This window comes from Xyrauchen texanus, chromosome 17 (assembly GCF_025860055.1).
Source record: "Xyrauchen texanus isolate HMW12.3.18 chromosome 17, RBS_HiC_50CHRs, whole genome shotgun sequence".
Lineage (NCBI taxonomy): Eukaryota > Metazoa > Chordata > Actinopteri > Cypriniformes > Catostomidae > Xyrauchen > Xyrauchen texanus.
Window position 1 is genome coordinate 31289091 of NC_068292.1, and position 21529 is coordinate 31310619.

The following is a 21529-nucleotide window of genomic DNA, read 5'->3' on the forward strand; positions in this document are numbered from 1 at the left end:
TTTAGCATGTGATAGAATGTACCTATTATGTACAAATGAGTTGTTGCATTGTAATTACATTTAAAGTACCCCCAATTAATTACATTTGTAATTACACTGTCAACCTTACCCCTAACCAAACCCTTATCCTAAAATCTAACTCAAAACCCTAACCCTAATCCTATACTCTTTAACCTACATGTACCTTAATATCAGTAGCAGCAGATCTGAATCTTGCGTCTGTTTGTATTTAATGTAAGTACACGGTAGTAATAGACACCTAATATAAAGTTAGACCAGATTAATATATACACGAAGAGACACATGCAGAATGCTCCAGTGGCCTTTGACCTCACAGGCACTCTGAAAGCCAGTGTGTATCATTCCTTAAAGAGCACACAGGAACGTATATTAATACTTGGCAGGTAACGACCACTATAGCATGGCAGCTCTGCACAGGGCTATAATCATGCTTGCATATGCATATGTATGTGTGTGCCGCAATTCCCTCGTGAAGCTCGCTACACCAATTTTCAGCCCTTGGCAATCACTCACTCACTACACGTCTACATACAAGCTGATGAGCCCCTTTGAGGGCTCGGTCACATGCCCACACCAATCACATGACTATGTTAGCTCACTAGATGGGTGAATTGAATGACTGTGTGGAATGTATGACTAGTGTGGTTGTGGCTATATTCGAAATTAAACAACACTAGCTTACTACACACTATTTTGTTATATTAAGTAAAACTTTAGTCATTTATTAATGATACACTCTTTTTTAGTATAGCAGTAGTATGCTATTGTAGTATGCTACATATTATGCTAGACTGGCTACATGCTCACTATGTTTGTCACATGACCTCATCACATTAGGTGTGTTCGATTACATGCTACACTGCACATTCCGATCGGTGCCGGACTACTACTACTATATCAATCTATGGTAGAAATAGTAAGAATACTATGGTAGTATTCCAATAACAAGGTGTTTATTCTGACACCTCCAGTCTGGCAAAAACTCTCACAAATCTGTTTTTATTACAGTAAATCATGTATACATTATTTTATATTATGCTTATCATGGTAATGTTGTTTATTCATAAAAATAAATAAATAAAATAAATTAAAATAATTACAAATCAAGACTCCTTTATTGGTTATAAAATGAAATATGCTTTTATTGGACTTTCTTCTTGTACACACAGCAGGCATTGTATTAAGTTGCACATAACCTTTTCATTTTTAATAATGTTTCTGGTTAAAGTAAAATATAACCCTCTGTCTATCTGAATTCCACTTTGTCTACAATAAAGAAAACCAACATCTCGTGATCTGATGACTGATGTCGGTTCAGCACACGACTGGAAGCACAATAGTGTATGTGGCACCAATATGGAGTGGTGGTGTAGTAGTGGTCTAAGCACATAACTGGTAATCTGGTAATCAGAAGGACGCTGGTTTGAGCCCCACAGCCACCACCATTGTGTCCTTGAGCAAGGCACTTAACTCCAGGTTGCTCCAGGGGGGATTGTCCCTGTAATAAGTGCACTGTAAGTCGCTTTGGATAAAAGTGTCTGATAAATGTAAATGTAGTGTCTGGCTTGACTGCTTTCTATTCAACTCCTCCCCCTGCTGCAACTGGCAATTCTTGCAGTTTGGTAAGTCAATTATTTAATTATGGCTTTGAATTACCGTACTTCAAACTTTTGAGTCTAGCTTGGGCTGCAGACCATAATGCTAAGCTAAGCATAAAGTTAAGCATGTAGGCTATGTGGTTGTTGTAATTTTAGTTTCAGTCTGTTTTTTTGTGCAAACATATGCTTTACTGCAATGCTAAAAAAAATCCACAAACTGTTGTGTGATGTATTATATGAATTTGACAAATTTGTATTAAACCCAAACTATATTATCCTGTTTCAGATACTGATACATAGGACGTTCAATTTCTATTATATTCCCCATATTCAGTCAAGCTTGCTAGTTATATCCATTTTGTTACTTACTGTTTTGTTGATTCTCTATCTGTGTGGATTGACGTTGTGGATGTGATTAGATTAAGTGCCGTTTGTACAATAAACTGGTGAGTGCACCGGATTACCAGAGGGAAGCGTTTAAATCACTGAAGACGTAATCAGGAAAAGGATATACCATGGTACTCCATATTAAATAAATAATATGATCAAAACGAAAATGACACAAACATTTTCTCCCGGTTGAAATCTACACTGGCTTGGCATCCTCATACCAAGCACCTGTGTCTACTACCAGCAATGCGAGTGATGCCATCAAAAAGTGCCGCTATTAACTGTTTCTGTTCTTGGTCATTAAAGGGCTGTCCGCTATAATTTGGCTCCTACAACAACATTTTGAAGAACAGTACTTAGATTTCAACTGTATTTTCCTCACAAATGGTCTGTATTACTGAGGTATTACACAAAAGTCACTCATTAATTGGAGCCAGTAAAGAAAAAGCGTAACAGCATTAACACTCCAGCTGAACTTTTTTATCGTGTCTGTAACATCATCAATCAAATTATTGCAAGCCAGATAAGCAAATCTTTAGACATGATGGGAGAGGTAGGTGAGCCTTAACCACACTGAAAATAACAGGATCAATAATTTCAATCCACTACTGCCACGGTACCACTGCGACAAGTTTGAGAGGTGGAGATCACACACGGAGAAGCCCAAAACCAGTTTAGCTTAAGCATACATATTTTGTTCAAAACCTTACTTTATTTTTTAAAATGATTTTTGTAGGTATTGATCTGATCTTCAGTTTTCACCATTCAAATAACATCAATCAAACATGGTGGTAAACATGCAAACTTAGATATTATTGATGTGGCATTGGTGTCCAAGACCCAAAACACCGGAACCCTCTACGGGCCTTTGATGACATTTTTTCCACATTTTAAAATTCAGCATAGTCAGCTTGCTATGTGCATACCGCAGCTTGATTTCTGACTGCCTTCTGTAAGTAAAGCTTAGTAATATTTGTTCAATATATAATCATATTATGTAAAAGAAGAACAGAAAATGTTTTAACACTGTTGACAAGGGAAAAAAAACAAACATTTTTTTTAATGCCTTTGTGGAACACCTTACAGCATCACTCCTACAATATTTTTTATTTTAATATATTTTATTAGGGCTCAACTATATATATATATATATATGTTTTGAATTCTGTATATAAACAGTTAAAAGCTACTATATAGTATGTCACCATGGTTAAAGTTATTTTGTTGGCTAACCATTACGATAGATGAGGTTTTGTCGAAAAATAATGATTTATGATTGTCTTGGAAGCATCTGTTAAATGGCTTGATTTTATAATAATAAATCTTAAATCAAGATATGCCTTAGTTTTGCAGTAAAAGTGTGCTTATGAATTTATAATGTAGGTGTCAAGGAGTTACCCTATATTAGTTCAATTTAAAGCTATTGCCTCAGATTCAAAACCTTATAAATTATTTGTTGTAACTTAAGAAAATGTATCTTTTAATAATAATTTCAGGGAAATTACAAATCAAACAACTTGTCTGACCAAACTAGCAAAATAAATACATAAATACAAAACAAATCCTTAATGTAAAGCCCCATTTCATTGATTTCAAATTTTTCACCAGCAGCATCAGGACATTACCATCTGTTACTTTGCCTGCACACTTCAGTTACATTGGCTCACACTGTTTCTGCCATCCACTGATCATCTGGTGTTTGGAAGTCTCAGGAGAAATGACCAGACACTGGGGAAAACTGCTGCTAGTTCCGTACAGTATCCATGGGGCAGAGAGAGAGAAAGAAATAATGAAAGGATAGTGTCGGCTACTGGGCCTGACCGTTAATCAGGGCTGTAAAAAGCAGATAGGCTGTAATTGAGGATTTATCTGGGGTCTTCACAGCACTTAGTGCCCAATTGACAGCACAACATAGACAGAGGAACGAGCACTTCACCCCCAGAGAAACAGAGCAGCAGCTGAGAGTGGGAAAACAAGAAAAAAGGGAGGAAAAGGGACAGAGAGAGAGGCTAGATTTAGGAGCTTGATGAACACAGCAATGTAATTTCCCCATGTTGCTAATGTAGATGACAAACATGGGATCCATGAAAGACTTTGCTATTTTATTCTCAGTTGCTTCACTTAATTCCATATATTCCAGATTTGTTGCTGTGTTGGTTTCCTTAACTTTCTATCACAACCTGCAGAGGAATTTCGACACAGTAGTTGGGTTTCCCTTATAAAAGGAACAGTTCACCCTAAAATAACAATTCTCTAATCATTTACACGCTCTCGTGCCATCCCAGATGTGTATGACTTTCTTTCTTCTGCAGAACACAAACAAAGATTTTTAGAAGAATATCACAGCTCTCTAGGTCCAAAAATCCCCAAGTCAGCATAAAAATAATTCACATGACTCCAGTGGGTAAACCTATGATTCAGAAGTGATATTATAGATGAGAAACAGATTTATATGTGTGTGTGTATATATATTACCACATATCTCCACCTTTGACCAGCCAAAATTCTGCTAATCGCCAACGAAACAAAGCAAGAATGAACATTTATAGAAAAAAGGACTTACATTTTTATTTGTTTCATACCCACACATATCATATCGCTTCAGAATATATGAAGGAGTCTTATGGATTACTTTTACATTGACTGTATGTGATTTTTGCAGATTCAAAGTTCAGGTCACCATTCACTTGCAATGAATGGACCTACAGTTTAGAGAAATTATAGTAACAATCTTAATTTGTGATCTTCAGAAGAAAGATAGTCATACACATCTGGGATGACATGAGGGTGAGTAAATGATGAGAGAATTAACATTTTTGGGTAAACTGTTACTTTAATTCCAGGATTTCCTCACAATGTAAAAGTGCATAAATTTGAACATGAGGGACAATCGATATTTTACATTGGTACATGTAACTTGGTGGGATTTTAGTATTAATATTATTATTTTTTAAATATACAAAGTGAACAAACTTGTTTATTTTTACGAAATCTGAAATTCAAGAAGAATAATAACATAGTATGTGTATTTCAGTATTAATCTTTACTATTGGTTTGAGTTGAATTTATTTTTATTCAAATATATAATATATGAGGAACTGCTCCTTTAAGAAGCGGATTTGACTGTAAAGTTTGGTAGAAATGTTCTTGCAAAAAACGTGGTTTATAACATTGTGTTTGTTCAATGTGTATGTGATTGGTTGTTTGTATTTATACTCCAACCTTCCTGACTAAGAGTCTGTAAAGGAGCTTCACAACAGGAGGACACAGGAGAGCGGTTTCTTCACAAGTAAGGCTTTAATTAATATACTCCAATGCTTTACAGCTTCACAATGACTCAACAGCTTCTCAATAACTCATCAGTTTCACAACAAGGTCTCTTGTCCCTGACTCTCTCTGCTTCTTGTCGGCAGTGTGGTCCTTTTATACCACTCTCCCCAAGCTCACTGCAATTAGAAACAGGTGTTAATCATAATCTGGCCCTTACTGCTTTCTCTCTTTCCGGGCGGATGCTCGACCATGCTCCGCTACCACAAAGTCTAGTTGTGATTGGAGAAAGAGTGAGATATGATGAGGGAACTGGATTGAGCAGGGCTGTATCTGCTCTCTTCTCTGTTTTTCAGATGAAAAAATAATAATAACTGTAACTGCTGTATAAGTGAGTTAGTTAGAGGTGACTTTTAAGTTAGGTAGCTTTTAAGCGGTGTTTGATTTATTTCACTCACATTGAGTGTGTAATATGCAAAAGCCTTTAATTAAAGAAGCAAAAGAGAGAATTTGAGGTTGAAAACCTTGATTGTTATTTTGTTTATCAATACACACTGATGTCAGTTCATTATTTTAGTGTTTATTTTTTTTCATTCTTACTAAATTCAGTGTTATTTCTAAATGTATTCATCTTTATTATATCTTCAAAATGTACAGATTGGGTGTATGCATAATTACTTTCATTGTTTATGCCAAAGGTTTCACATAACGTGGTAGGGAATATTTATACTTTGATGAACCTAGAAAAAAGGGGGTATTCGAATAAGGAACAGTTTTAATAGTCGAGAGACACACAGTTTGAACCCAGTGCCCCACCCATTCAAAGATCATAGGGTTGGGGATGCTACATAAAGTGGGGGCTTGTCCAGGATCAATGATCTATATCCTTTCTGATACCCTAAAGAGACAGAAACAAATATTAGCAGTGAATGTGATCATTGGGAAGAGATTGACACTTACCTGTCTGTTTCATAAAATATGTCTGTCAGACATAACGCCATGCTACACGCTGAACTAAACAGCTGATGTCAAGAGGTAGGAATTGATAATAAGCATGCTGTGCTGTTGACTGGAGTACCTGAAAATGTAGATGTGGCTCGCATGGAAGAAGTTGTTTAAACTGTGAAAACATTTGGATGAGTTCGGGTCAGAGATACCAGACAGGGTCCCACCCAAAATACTCTAATTGTGTTACGTAAGTGTAAAGAAGCAACTGACCCCACTCAGGTTTTGATGAACAAATGCCTGCTGAGTGTGAAGGGACTTGGAAGGTCCTAGTTGTGGAGGAAAGTGATCCAATACCAACCATGCCCACTGGGTTTGCTGCCAAACTCTCACAGTTCTTGATGAAAGAGGCAAGTCCATGACAGACATACAAGCATTATGCTCACCTCTTAGTTCTACTGCTTCCTCTCCTGAGTCTATCATTTGCACTGTTGGAGAACTTCTTGAAAAGACAGTAAGACCACAAAATGAGCATGTAACCCAGTGGGTAATTTTTTTTAAATATAAAAAGCGAATGAAGAGTCTATGAAGTTTGGTAGAAATGTAATTGTGAAAAACATTGGTTTATGACATCATGTTTTTTCAATGTGTATATGACTGGTTGTTTGTACTTATACTCCAACCTTCCTGACTAAGAGTCTAATTCTGATTGGTGAAGGGGAGAGATATGATGAAGGAACTGGAGTGAGCAGGGCTTTGTCTGTTTGCTTCTCTGTTTTTCAGATGAAAAAATAACTATAACTGCTGTATAAGTGAGATAGTTAGAGTTTTTTTTGACATTTTGGTTTCATTGACCTTCTGTACTTAGTTTATTTTTGTATTGTTTATAAAGTGAAAAGAACGTTTCAGTAGAGCGGAGGGAAATCGCTGCCAGCAATGACATATTCTGCTCTGAATACATTCTGCTGAACACTTTATTTGCTGAAGCTCATTTAAGAGGAAACAGTTTAATTATTGTCCAGTGAAGACTGATCCATGTCGGAGAACCAGACAGCTCTCAAAGCTACTGTGAGACAGTGATAGAATAAGAATAAACATTTAAAGGAATAGTTCATCCAAAAATATATATTCAATCATTATTTTTTCCAACAACTTTTTCCAAGCTTGTATCCTGTTATTTCTCTGTAGAAAATATATTTTTGAAGAGCTTTATAAAGCTCTTGTCTTACAATGACATTTCATTGTGTCAATGGTGACTAAGCTACACAAATGACAAAACAACACAAATAAAGCACCATGAAAGTAATGTACAGTAAAAGTAGTTTAGACTTGTATGCTGTATCTCACATCTTCTGAAACCATACGATAGGTGTGGTTATGGTATGGATAGGACAGCTGATGTATGCGTCAAACGCAACTCTTCATTTTAAACAAACTTGTCGTATGTCTTCAGAAGACTTGGAATATGGTATATATATGTCATACAGCCTTTATGGTGTTTTTTGTCTCTTTTGGAGCTTGATAGACATGGTCATTGTATGACAACACCTGCATAAAGATTCTTCAGGAATATAAAGAAAGAACAGCATACAGATTTGAAACAATGTAAGAGTGAATAAATAATAACATAATTTTCATTTATTTTAAGTATGAACGATCCCTTTAACCATGTAGTTTAGGCAGCCACATGGTATGCATGAGACGAAAGTTTACTAAGTACATTGGATACACCACTTTCGAAATGGCTGTATGCACCATATCTTAACATTATTGATCCAGATACCCATCATGAAAACAGTGGTGAGCCCACTTACCTATTTACATCATGCATTCCGAACATACCTGCACCTTAACCCTGTCTGCTCATACATCACATAATACGCCGCTTATGTGTTTGTGTATTTGATCTTATGGGATGCAAATGTGTGTTTAAATGTACACACGCCCGGCCATGCATAGGGATGCGTGGTGTGGGGGGGGGGTCGGGTGGTTGTGTTGGTAGGCGGTGACAGAAATTGAGGGGGACGGGGTGGCAGCTGTGGGCTGCTCAGAGCACTGTCAGAGCAGAATGATTAATGAACGGCAGCCCCAGCTGAGCCTAACCTTTGGAGAACCGCACAGGACATCTGCAGAACTGTCAGCGCTCTGACAAGGACAGAGCTGAACAACCAATTATTTCGCCATCACTAAGGTGGGCTGTCAGCTTAATCCTAGCCATTCACTTAGGCAAGGACAGGCAAATTTCTCCTTTACATACACATAGAGGCAGGGTGCTGCATGGACACACACACACACACACACACGTACACACACAAACAGACACATACTCACATGCAAACTGATTCAGAGAAATACATACACACACGTCCAGACAAAATATAATTAAACCTATCTGTACCAGAGGTGGCAGTATACAGGTAACTCTTGCTGTTGAAGAACCCCTTACAAAAAAGTAAATATAAACATGGTCCATGGTGCCATGATACTTTATAATTAACATATTCATATAGTATTTACATGGTACTCATGGTACTTTAAAGAAAAACATGATAATACTATAGCACATTTCTAAACAAAACCTGATATTAGTATGGTAGATGTAACATAGCACTGTGATATACACTGTGATACTGAATCATTTTCATATTCATTTATTATGGTATCTACATGCTACTTAAAATACAGTGGGATTACTTTGGTGCAATAAAGGCATCATATTATAGTATCATGGTGCTTTATATATAGCATGGGACTGAATAAATACAATATTCATATAACATGGTATTTCAAGATACTTAAAAGAATACTATGGTATTACTATGGTACAATGAAGTCATCATACTGTAGGATCATAGTACTGTGATATGCTGTATACAATGGTACTGAATTACCATAGTCATATATCTTTGGTATTTACACGGTACTCTAGTATACCTAAAATAATGCCATGGTATTACCATGGTACAATTCATATGTTAGTATCATGGCACTTTGATATATTCCATGGCACTAAATAATAACCATACAGTATTTACATGGTACTTCAACGAACATCAAAAATTACTATGGTATAAAAATACAATGAAGTCATCAGATGGTAGTGCCATGGTATTTAATAAATACAGTGGTACTTCTACTTGTTTTATTACAATGTTTTTATACCATGTTATTTACAATGTTTTTCAAAGAATACCATGGTATTACTATAGTACTATGTCCAAAAGTAAAAAGTAAAATAAACCATTGTAATACTATGGTACTTTCTGGCCCCCTTTTTCTTTTATTTTCTTATAATAAATATTAAAAATAGTTTTTTTTAAATACTGTGGATTGTTTGGGTTGCATAGTGCATCATAATGAAGCATTGGCGTGTTGCAGTGTTTTAAAAAATAGAGGGAAAAGTGGATTATAGGGAGAGAGTAATAACAAACATAAAGATATGTAAATCTCAGAACTGTGCAGATTGCTGTGAATGGAGAGGAAGCGGGCTGGTTAATTACAGAGTAAACGACTAACCAATGTGGACAACACAACTTCTGGTAATGCCAGAATCAAAAAGAACTTGAAATGACTTGAAATAGAACAAGAGATGGTTTGAGAATGAGCCGGTTTTAGTCAGCACTTCTGTTAATTTAAAGGCACACCTCCAAGCCATCATGACACCTGTGGTGCTCACAGAGAGTAAATGATCTGAAAATAAGGTGACTATTATAATAGCCAAACAATACTTATTAGTAATGGATAGATAAAATATGCTTGTTGCTGTATAATTGTATTGTAAAAGTTTAGTCTCTGAAGCAATGTAACAATTAAACGCATAATCATGTTTTTGTTTGACTTGGTTTAAAAATAGTCTGTTAATATGGGCACAGAAATCTGATATTTCAGAATCAGAATCAGAATAAGAATCAGCTTTATTGCCAAGTATGCTTATACATACAAGGAATTTGTCTTGGTGACAGAAGCTTCCAGTGTACAACAATACAAACAATACCAAAATTGTTGGCAATGAAAGTGTAAAATATAGTTAATAGTTAATATATGTTTTAGGTTACAAAGTGGCAATTACAAGGGTATTATGCTATAAATGTGGTTTATGAGTATATTTCTAGTGTCACCATTATTCAAATTGTGAGGGTTAGGTTTAGGACCAGAGTTAGGGGATAGAATGTATAGTTTCTAAAGAATAAAAAGCATTATGTCTATGTAAAGTCATAATGATAGCTGCACCAACATGTTTGTGTGTGCATGTGAGTTATGGTGATCTGATTGAGGCATTTCCTGGGCACTATCGCATGGAGCTTGGACGGCAAGCCTATTGACAGACTGCTGATGAAGCTCAAGGGAAAGAGAAGGGGAAATTAGGCAGGGATAAAATCAATTACCTTTAAAGCTGTCCCTCATCGCTGGCTGGCTGGATCAGTGGTTGTGTGTGTGTGTGTGTGTGTGTGTTGTGTGTGTGTAGTTGATCGGTTTTGATTGTGACACTTATGCATCATTTGAGTTGCCTTTGTTGTTTCCAATGCTTATTAGTGCCCTGCATGCAAGTGTTTACAGGGTACACAATTAACCTGTTGCCACTACTTTATTAACTACATGCCAGTTGTGGGTAAATTTACCAGCAAGAAATGTTTCTTAATGGCCATTTTTTTATTATTATAATTTTTTATGGGGAAAAAAATATGCATTTGAATCAGTTATCAGTCCTCTCCTTGCATATAAGCAACAAAAAGTGCATGCCATTGTGTAGTGTAAATACTGTAAACCAAGATAATGTTCTGTTTTGTTTTTGAATTATGGAGATTAACTTATTTGGTTTTAAAAAACTTTTAAATTGACACCAAGTATTGCCAGGAAGCAAGGGGTCATGACCTATTTAGGGGTGTGGTTTTCTGGACAAAGAGGAAGTTTTTCAACCATGCTCAAACCATACTTAAACTTGAAAATGGATTATTGGAGTTTTGTTTTGTTTTTTGTATGGACATGTGTTGGTAATAACAAGACCCATCTCGACAGAGTGGTGTGTTGATTTTAAAACGGCACTACACTTTGGATCACTCACAAGTCTTAGCGTGAGATAAGCTTGACTGCATCCCTATAAAACAGCACCTGTCACAAAAAAAAAACAAAAAACATACAGCCAATTTATATAGTTTTGTTCCCTATTTTAATTATGTTTTTTGCTTAATGCAGGAAATATGTTACTGTTCACTTTAAACCATTTATCATCAGAATTGGGGTAATCTTGGACAATGTGTGATGTGGGACACTTCAGCTCTGAGGTTTACAGTACTTGCGTCATTATAAGCAAGACTATGTAAACATGACCATATTGTAGTTCGGTTGTCATGTGATAAAGTGTCATTTGTTGATTTGAAGAGTTGGGGTGATAATCACAGTAAATTACATAAGAAAAATGTCCTAGATGACCCTAATTCACCCTATGTTGCAGTGCCTTAAATTTTACCAGCCAAATGCTCTTTAAAAAAACAATTTTCCTGCATTTGGTTAGTCCTTAATGTTCGTTCACATTGAACTAGTTTTTGGGTCCATTTGTGCTCTTTTTCTATCTTTGACCGTTGCATAGTGTCCAGTTGTTTTTCAACGTGTTGCACAGGATCACTACGTTTTTAGATGCTAGGTCAGGTGAAAAATTATTTTAAATGTGGATCTCAAAACACCATTTGTACTGTGATTTGCATTATGCTGCATCTAGTTTTTTTAAGTGCTAGAACTTGTTTGGTTTCAATGGCTCTTAGTGTGTCTGTATCTCCATCGGATTGTATTTCTCTGCCTATATCTGTTTGTGTGTGTGTAAGTGACACAGCTTCAGATTTGCTCTTTGTCCTGTCTTTATAGCTTGGGTCAATCATGCATTCCACAACCCTGAGGAAAAAAGACAAAAGAGACTAAAAAAAATAAATAATGTGCTAGCTTTTAGGGAAAAGGTTTTCAGTAAGACAGTTGAAGGATGAAATGCCAAGTCAAGCCATGTGAATCCTCTCTGTGATTTGGCTTGTGTATATTCATGAATGAACTTAATGTTACTGTGATGCATGAGATGCCTCGGCTGACACTCCTCAGTAGATTTGATCTCCTGAACCGATTCTACTCCTTTGTGTTTAGACAAATCAGCTCAACCTTTGAATTCATGAATTTTCGCAGACAGAGCGCACCGAGTCGTCTCGTTCTGTGAAGGGATTCGCTCTTGGCTGGTAGGGGATTTTTTAGGGAATTCTGTGATTCATTAAAAGCTTGAGATACCTCAAATGACAGTCAAGACAGAAAAACCTGAGAAAATGTGTTGCCGTGGTTCTAAAGTAGGTTAGTGGACCACAAACGGTATGGAGAGACAAATTCCAGCAGGAACAATGAAAGTGAGACAGCATATGCAGAAATACAAGCTGTCGGGAACAGTTGATTTTGAGATTAAGTTAATCGGGATGCAGGGTCCAAAGTTAACTTTTGCCACATCTGCCACTGGTGTAAAGTGAATTGCATGGATATGCAATAATTATGCCATGTAACTGTATTTTGCATATTGAATTGAAGATATGCTTTTGTCCCTATCACATACACGTTTCCCATATTACACCCCCCCACACACACACACACACACACACACTCACAACCCTTGGACTCAGGAACAAAACACATATTGAACATGTTCCTTATATTTACAAATTGGTGGCTTAACGCCAAGAAAGTATTGGGATATTCAGTTCTACATTTATGACAGTGAAAGGCAAAAAAACTTTTGACTTCGTAGATAGGCATGTGCCTAGCTAAACAGGTGGAACAAGAAATGTGAAATCGTGGTAATGGACAAACATCTACATGTGCTGATCAGTTTATGCAGAAACCATTTATGACCTACAAAGGAATGCAGTTTAAGCCATTTATCTATACACATTACCAATTTATTAAGCATAGTCTGGGGTATTTGGTATTTCTACCAAATAAATACATAAATGTAAATGTAATATTGATTTGAGTTGAAATTTTATTTAGTATTTAAATTTCATAAAGTATGTTTAGCCATCAATATACAAAAATAGTTGAGAAAACAGATTAAAGTTTTCCAGAGAGACATTAATGTAATGTATTAATGTAATTTCAACCAAAAATGAAAGCTAGCCAATAAACAGACAGTATTGACACTTGCTAATGCTAATTTTGGATCCTGTTTGTATGTCTTAGTGTAAGAGAGAAGGAGAGATGGAGGGCTGACGTTTCAGATGGCAAACAAAGAATCAGTGCTCGAAACAGTTCATCTTAATCTCTCACAAATGTATACAAGTATCTTCTGCTCAGATATATGAGTTACTCTGGCTTTAACAGGTGTCAACTGACTAAAATATTTCTCTCAGTCTCCCGGTCTCAAGAGTAGGAACTCCTCATTTAGCATCAAAGCATTGGGGTACCTCTCTCTCTCTCCCTCTGTCTCTCTCCGTCTCTCAGTGTCTCTGCTCTTGCCTCTAGGTTCACCTTTTGCAATTAGCTTTTCCTCTTTCCTGGCCTGCCAGCTCTGTTGAATGAGGTGGCGAGGTGACAAGGGTCAAAGAGAATCTTCTCCCTTCGTGTAGATGATTATGTCTTAACCCAGCGTTATTCAAAGGCACTTGCCTCCGGGCATGAATCTACTCTGTGTGTGCCAGAGAGACACAGTGAAGTCTCCACACAAATACACACACACATAGTTGTAGCTTCTGCTCATCATGCAATTATGACAGGAAAATAGAGGTAGGACAGTGGAAAAGAAAGCCAGGTCAAATGTGTGTTCCTAGCTGGTTTCTGGGAAAATGACAGCAGTGTGTATATGTATGTATGCCTCTTTGTGATTGTGTAAGTGCAGAGTGCACTTTAAAGACCTGATGGTGTACTGTACACTCAGCTTATTTGTGTGTTTTAATGTGTAGAAGTTCCACACAAAATAGCTCCTAATTAATAATATACTCATGTTTATGTATAGTACAAGACATAAGAAATTGCAGCCAATTTTGGGTTAAATAAGAATGTTGATTAAATGATGGTATAATTATGACTTTCAGCTAACTGTCATAAAAATAGACCTCTGTGGGGAAAAGTGTGTGTGGAAAACAACACATTTTAGTTTCAAACTTTATTTTCAGCTCCTGAATCGTAGAAGCTATTTAACAGTTCTCCATCAGTGACACCTTTCATTTAAGGCAAATGCTTCTATAATCTCAAAGAGATGATTTTCCAAATGAGTATATCTTTATTTTTTTCCATGAAATAAAAAAGGAGATGTTAGGCACAATGAGAGCCTTAATCACCATTCACTTTAATTGCATGGAAAGTAAGTGGTGACTGAGGCTATCATTCCGGTTGGCCATACATCTCCTTTTGTGTTCTACGGAAGAAAGTAAGCCATTTGAGTTTGAAACAACATGAGGGAGAGCAAATAATGACAGAATTTTGGTTATTTGGTGAACTGTCCCTTTACCCTGTTAACATAACATTTTCAACAGGAATTTAACATTTTCAAAGGTTGTGATACTCCCTCTTCCATTCACAATATTCCAGTATTGCAGGGAAATCACTTTTCAAACAACAGCATTTGCATACATCTCACTGTGGAAAGCGTAACAGCTGATGAGGATGCATTAATCTTCTTTTTTAAGGTTTAATTTATAACAATGTTATAATTAGTTACACACACAGCTGTGGTTTTGTTTTTTAAGCACACAATTACTTTCATATCACTTTTTAATCACAAGTTATTAATACGAGATGTGCTGAGACATGGTACTGTGACATCAATAACCATCATTTTTTCTTTCATTTTTTTTTTTTTAGAAAAGGAACAAACAAGGAAGCAAATCAAATATTCACTTGCTGTGTCTATCATTTGAAATCTCTTTCTAACAGTGTCTTAACATTTTAAATAATACATAATATGGTATGTAAAGTTGAAATATGAATAACTTTTTTTCTGTAAAATCTATCCTATGTATATACATTTTCTTAGTATAGCACAAGACAAAGAGAAGTGGCTGAAAATAACATTGGGGACAGGGGAGTTTTGGTGCCTGTTAGGGTCACAGTGGGGATGGACATCAAGGATGTTCAATGTTTCTGACAAAAAAACTTGAAAGCTTCAAAAGGAAGTGGCCAGAACCCCAGAGCATTGGTCACCCAAGGGGAAGGAGGCCAATGTGGGCAACTGAGATGAGATCAACTCGCTCCGGATCTCCCAAGCCCATTGGAAAGAGCAGAGTCAAGCTTAAAGAGTAGGTCTCTGCTCCGGAATTCCTCATGGGGGACAAATAAATCTAAAGCCAATGAGGAGAAGGGAATTTAAGAATTTAGTGATGGTTTTTTACAAAGAAATCGTATTTCTTGACTTCTGTATTTGATGTACTATAGGTTTGAAATAAGCTTTGTTTTCAGAGCATGTTGTGAACAAGTTGAATGCAAGTTTGAATACAACACTCCTTTAGTTTTAAACATTGTCCAGCCTGGATTCTTCCAAAGTTATTTCTCTCAGTTAACTAACATGTTATGAAATTTTGTGTTCTTTGCCACAATTACCTTTTGTTTGTTTATTGAGGGGCTAAACACAATAATTTTTAAGGCATGATTTTCTATCGTGTTATTCATTTAAATCGCACAATTAGGACTTTAAGCCATCACACCCTCTTTTTTTGGTTACAGCATCATTTTCGATAAAGCTGCTTTAAAACGATGTGTGTTGTGAAAAGCGCTATGCAAATAATTAATATTTCACTTGACCCCTTAACAAAGGAAAATCCCTCTAATGCACAGACTAGATTATTATTTTAATGAATCTTATGATAAGATAATTTTGATAAATCGATTCATTAATTACAAATATCAGTGGATGCTGAAAACCCCCCCTCAAATGAATATAATTCAAAGACATTTACTTGATAGACCAGTAAAGCATTGAACAAGACAAAAAGTAGTCTACAGTATATCATTTTTAATAAGTCTTTTTGATCTGTCTTTGCAAATTTGAATTTGAATGTGGCTAATCAAAAGCCATGATGTAAAAAGATCACGAAACCATCCAAATTACATAATAATAACATATGCACAATGATAACAGTCAAACATGCACACGTGTGAATGTACATTCACTTGTAAACTGGAAAAGGATATGCCAAGCAAATCAATGTAAATGTAACATACAATCAAAAATGTATGTTTTGTTCTTTTAGAGATGAGGGTACAGTGGCATATGTCTCAGCCCAGACTAAAGTTTGAGAGACCTAAAGTAAACACAATGATCTCCATTCAAACAGGATTGCATCGACTACCTTTATTTCCATGAACAGCCTTTTTCTTTGTATACACTGAATTACAATAGGCTTCCACAGCAAGTACAGTATTTACTGCACACATACTCTTTAGTAATATACATTTCTAGTTATAAATAGTTCCAAAACCAACATTTGCCACCCTCAAATATGCAAATTACCTGAGATGGTCAATGAATATTAATTACTATACTGAATTAAGTAATCAGTCGATCAATGAACATGTTACTCTATTTCCAATTAATCTGTTAGTCCAATCAATACTCGGAGTCCCATCAGAATTACAACACTATATATTAGAAACATGTGTAAATGTTTTAAAACATTAAAGTACGCATTTTGTTATAAGTACGCATTTTGTTATGAGCACTGGAAGATGCATAATATAATGCATAATTACAGTAGGAAACAAACAATGTAAACAGCAACAAGTTATTTGCAACCAAGACGATTCCTTCACTACAGGTTTATTTACTAGCATTTAGACTGTTTGCTTGTTTGTGCATTCATACCTCCATTATAAGGGACTCTCACTTTGTCCTAGATGGGAGCCTTTTCAGCATTGTTTGGTGATATGCAAAAGCAATTTGCTTGTAGTAACTTTCAGCTGGGCAATGTGTGTGTATATGTGTGGTTATGGAAGAGGCAGCGAAGCGTAGAGGGCAGCTTCATTCCATCCCCTTATTTTGGCCCATTACGATGTGTATAGGAGGCCTGTTCTCACTCTCTGCATTATAATTATTTTCAACCCCAAAGGCAGCTGGAGGCGACGGCAGGTTCCTGCGTTTGGGACCACTGCATTAGGTGTACATTGCATTATTTATTTGCACGCCGGCCATGGACGGACGGATGCCCCGCGTCCAACGAGACCATAAGTATGCTCAATGTCAATGTCCAGCTAGCATTGCACATGCTCCTCTGGGATACAGAGGCCTAGAGACTGGTCTGACGATTTGAGTGTGTGGACAGTGTAAGGTAGGAAAGTTGCCTGATTCATTGATCAGATTTGTACTCTTAAAAAAAATGGTTCTTAATAGCATCAGATTAGGGTTCTGTGGCTTGTTACAATTACAGAACCCTTTTTTGGTGCTCAGTAGACCCCTTTTTAGGTTCCAAAAAGATCAAGTTTAGGTTGTTCTGCACTAGTGCAGGATTAATGAACCTTAAAGTCAACATGAAATGGCATTTGCATCCCATTTTACTTCTATAATGTGATGTATTTCTTAGTATGACAATGAGAAAATGAAGGATGGACTTCAGTAGCTTGATGGAAGGGCCTGAGGTCTTGGTGACGTCAACTGAAAAAGAAAAGTCGTTTCAGAGGACAAGCTAAAGTTATTACATTTTATGAAAACAATTATTTTTCTTATAATGTGCATCAATGAATCATTCACAGCAAGACCAGGAATACTGTATATTTTTGATTTCATGGTGGGATAATCCCACCATCACAAACAACAGTTTTGGCATCTTTAGGTAGAAGTTATTTCAAATGTAACTATTAATGAGCTTACAAATAACTGCATACAATTTCATACTTCTCTATGCAGTGAAGGTTCCCATGCAAAATTTCAACCGAAATCACAAGTGAGTATGCAGCAAAATTTGTTAATACACTCGTTCTGGTGTTGATGATTCTGAAATGCTTTAAATCAGGTGGACCGTTCCCAAACCATGTGCATTTAAGAGCTTCCACACAACTTCAACAGTACAGCCACTCGTCTATCTTTGCAAACAAATATCACACTTTCAAGATATGCTCTTGCCTAAGAGCTTATGCAGCAAGACCTTTGAGTAAAGTCAAGTGTACCATTCTCAAAACCAGTTAAAATACAATAAACAATAAACACATTTAATATAGTCCTAAACTACATGATTGGCTGCATTTTTCACATGGTTAAAGAATAAGACCCAATATCATTCAAGAAAAATTAAACATTTAAAAACTCAATTTTAGATTGTCTTGGATAATAATAACATCCAATAGTATTGGATTTGGGTTGAAGAATATGGTTCTTGTTCTAAAAAAGAGGGCACTGCTGTCTGGACAGATATACCATAAATATATTGAAGACTTGCTTATTCACATTGTGGCCTGGCCAGGGGAAAGTGGACATCTAGGTCTTGTGAAATCACAGTGGGGTGTGTCAGATACTTTTAGCATTGTCCTAACAGTATGACATGTTTAGTGTGTAATACCTTGCCACAGGATGAGGTTACATGCGTTGTGGCTCAAGTGTTCAAGCAGCACTGTACTGACAGTACACTGGTGTGTTAGTTAGGCTGATCCGGTGTCAGTAGGTCAGTGATCCTGTCGTCTCTGGAGGGATAATGGCCATGTAGTATATGTGCGGCTGGTTGTGTACCTCCCATGCCCTCGCTGACCTGTCACATCAGAGGCTGTAGTCCTCACTAAGCTTCTTTGTGACATGCTCACCCCTGTCCCTTTCAGCATGGCTCACTGTCCCACACACATGCACAGACACAACGACATCAACAGAAACAGCCAGGCTTCCTCGCTCACATGAGACTCTGACATGACATCTCCACTCTCTGAATTTTCTCTCTATCTCTCTGCCCTCTTGGGAATACTGGGGGACAGGGCGAGTATAGGCCAGTCTTTTTTGTCCCAACACATTTCCCAGAGAGCGAGAAAGAGAGAATCGAAGAAAGAGAAAGAAACAAAAAATAGACAGTGTGGAAAAAGAGCATGTTCTCCACTGGCCTCCACGACCTAATCGGAGCTGACACTATTGAAGCCACCCGGATGGACAGAGAGTGGGGTTAGCATATTGTGGGCGGCAGCCTCCAATTATTTTTCTGGCTCATAAGTGTGGCTTGTTTAACGGGGGCCGGCATGGCTGACAGGAGCCTGATCTGCCAGCAGCCTGTCACACGGCCACGAGTCCTCCCCAGGGCAAGCACAGCAAACTTCTGTCTACTCCTCACCAAACACGCACACACACAAGTGAGGGAAAGAGTGCATTTGCTCTCCCAACCGTGTTTGAGTGCAAGAATGTTCATGTGAACGTGTATTAGCCAGAATGTTTGCGCTGGCAAGACCGACGAAATGCTCTGCTTGCCACACTTCCTCCCCCTTAGCGCTTATAGTCAGTGCACTTATTTAAAACTCTAGTTTGGGTCTTAGCAATGCCTAAATGCCTGGCTGGATGGACATGAGCTGACATGGTGTGTGATTGGAGATTGAGCATAGAGCATATACACATGGCATATGGTTAGCCGGAACAGTGTTTTGCGCCACTTTGCAGGAGAACGCTTTCCGATTGCCGCTTTGGGTGTGACTGAGGTATAATAAGCAGAGTCAGCCTTTGAGGTGCTCAGATGAGATGAACAGACTAATTTACACTTGTAAAATATCCACCGCAGTGTGTATGTGTGTGTGTGCGAAAGTGAAACAGTGTCCAAGCAAGTGTTGCTAAGAGTGTAAGTGTGTGAAAAAGAAACATGAAATGCTGCCATGGAATTTACATCACCTACAACATGTGTAAAGGGTTTTTTAATTGAATTAGTTGGAATAAAAAAAATAATAAGTAAATCCATTGAAAGATGAGTCAGGGTGTAAATCAATAAAACATCTGTGCTGGGCAATATTATGATGAGCAGCAAATTAAACATATCTTTCCTTTAGGTTTCTGTTTCATATTCTCTCTCACTCTATCTTTGCCGCTGTAAATTTTCATGCCGGGAATTACAGATCAAGCTGAAATAATTAACACATTAAATAAAAGAGCCATACATCAATGGGAGGTCCAAGAGTAGGGCAGTGAGATATTGTTTAAATTAAGGAAATACCCAATCTCGTCATGCAAGCCCATAATTTGCATAGCCGTTCGATGTGTTGTGATGCAATAATCAGGGCTACACACTCTGTTGAGTGTCTTAATGGGCTCTGGAGAGGTGGGGTTTCCTTTGTCATCAGCTGGCTGGCCACGCTAGCCACTGCTGCCAGGAGAGGGTGTAAATAGAGAGTTAATATATTTCCCACATGCAATGGATTTGGCATGGGCCCTGTTCTGAACAACAAAGAGATATACTACAGAGAGAGAAAAAAAGTGATTTGATTCATTATTTCATTACATATCCCGCTCTGCACCACAATCTATTTAACTTTACGATCCACATTACTAATTTTTATACTTGGTAACAATTCCACTAACATCACACTTTCTTTATTGAGTGATGCAAAGCTCTTTTTAAAATCCATTGATCATTTGTCATATTGTTTTGTATGAACACTGGAATTCATGAACAGTTTCTCAATGTTATATCTATGTGTATCTACATACAACATGTTATTTTCCAAATGTTTGCATTTTTCTAATTTAATAATAATAAAATAATAACAAATTACATTATCAGCATAAAAATTGGATTGGATTGTTGAACTGATTTTCTCAGTATTTGGTTACCCCCTGTTGCTTAAATGACAAAATGCATTCGAGCTGGCATGTACTTCACAAATTTGTACAAAACCTGATGATCCATGTTATCACAGCATGATTTGAGAATGTTCCAACAAGCATATCATGTGCATCATTGGAAGCAATGAAATTAGAGCTTTTGTATAAAGAAGTTAACATGGTCAATGTCACAAATTAGGTTATTTTATTAGAGACTTAGTACAGAAATTGTACAGAGAGTTAAAAATGCATTATACATTTTACTTCATAACATTTCTTTATTTTAAATTTTTCTAAATCCTAAATCTCTTTCCACATTTAAAGTAGATTTTAAATCCTAGAATTAAAATGTGAACCCACTGTATTTATGTAAATAATTCCCCAGGTAATCAGACAATAAACATGATATACTCTAAAAATGACATTCCAAATAAGTGTGAGATTGTGTAGATGAGAATGTGTGCTTTTCTTTCAATGAGGAATAGTGCATTATGCTCAGAACAGAGAACTGCAGTATGCTGATTTAGAAGGTATGATGCAATAGTATTGTTTACAACCCTACTACCTTGAATAAATAATAGAA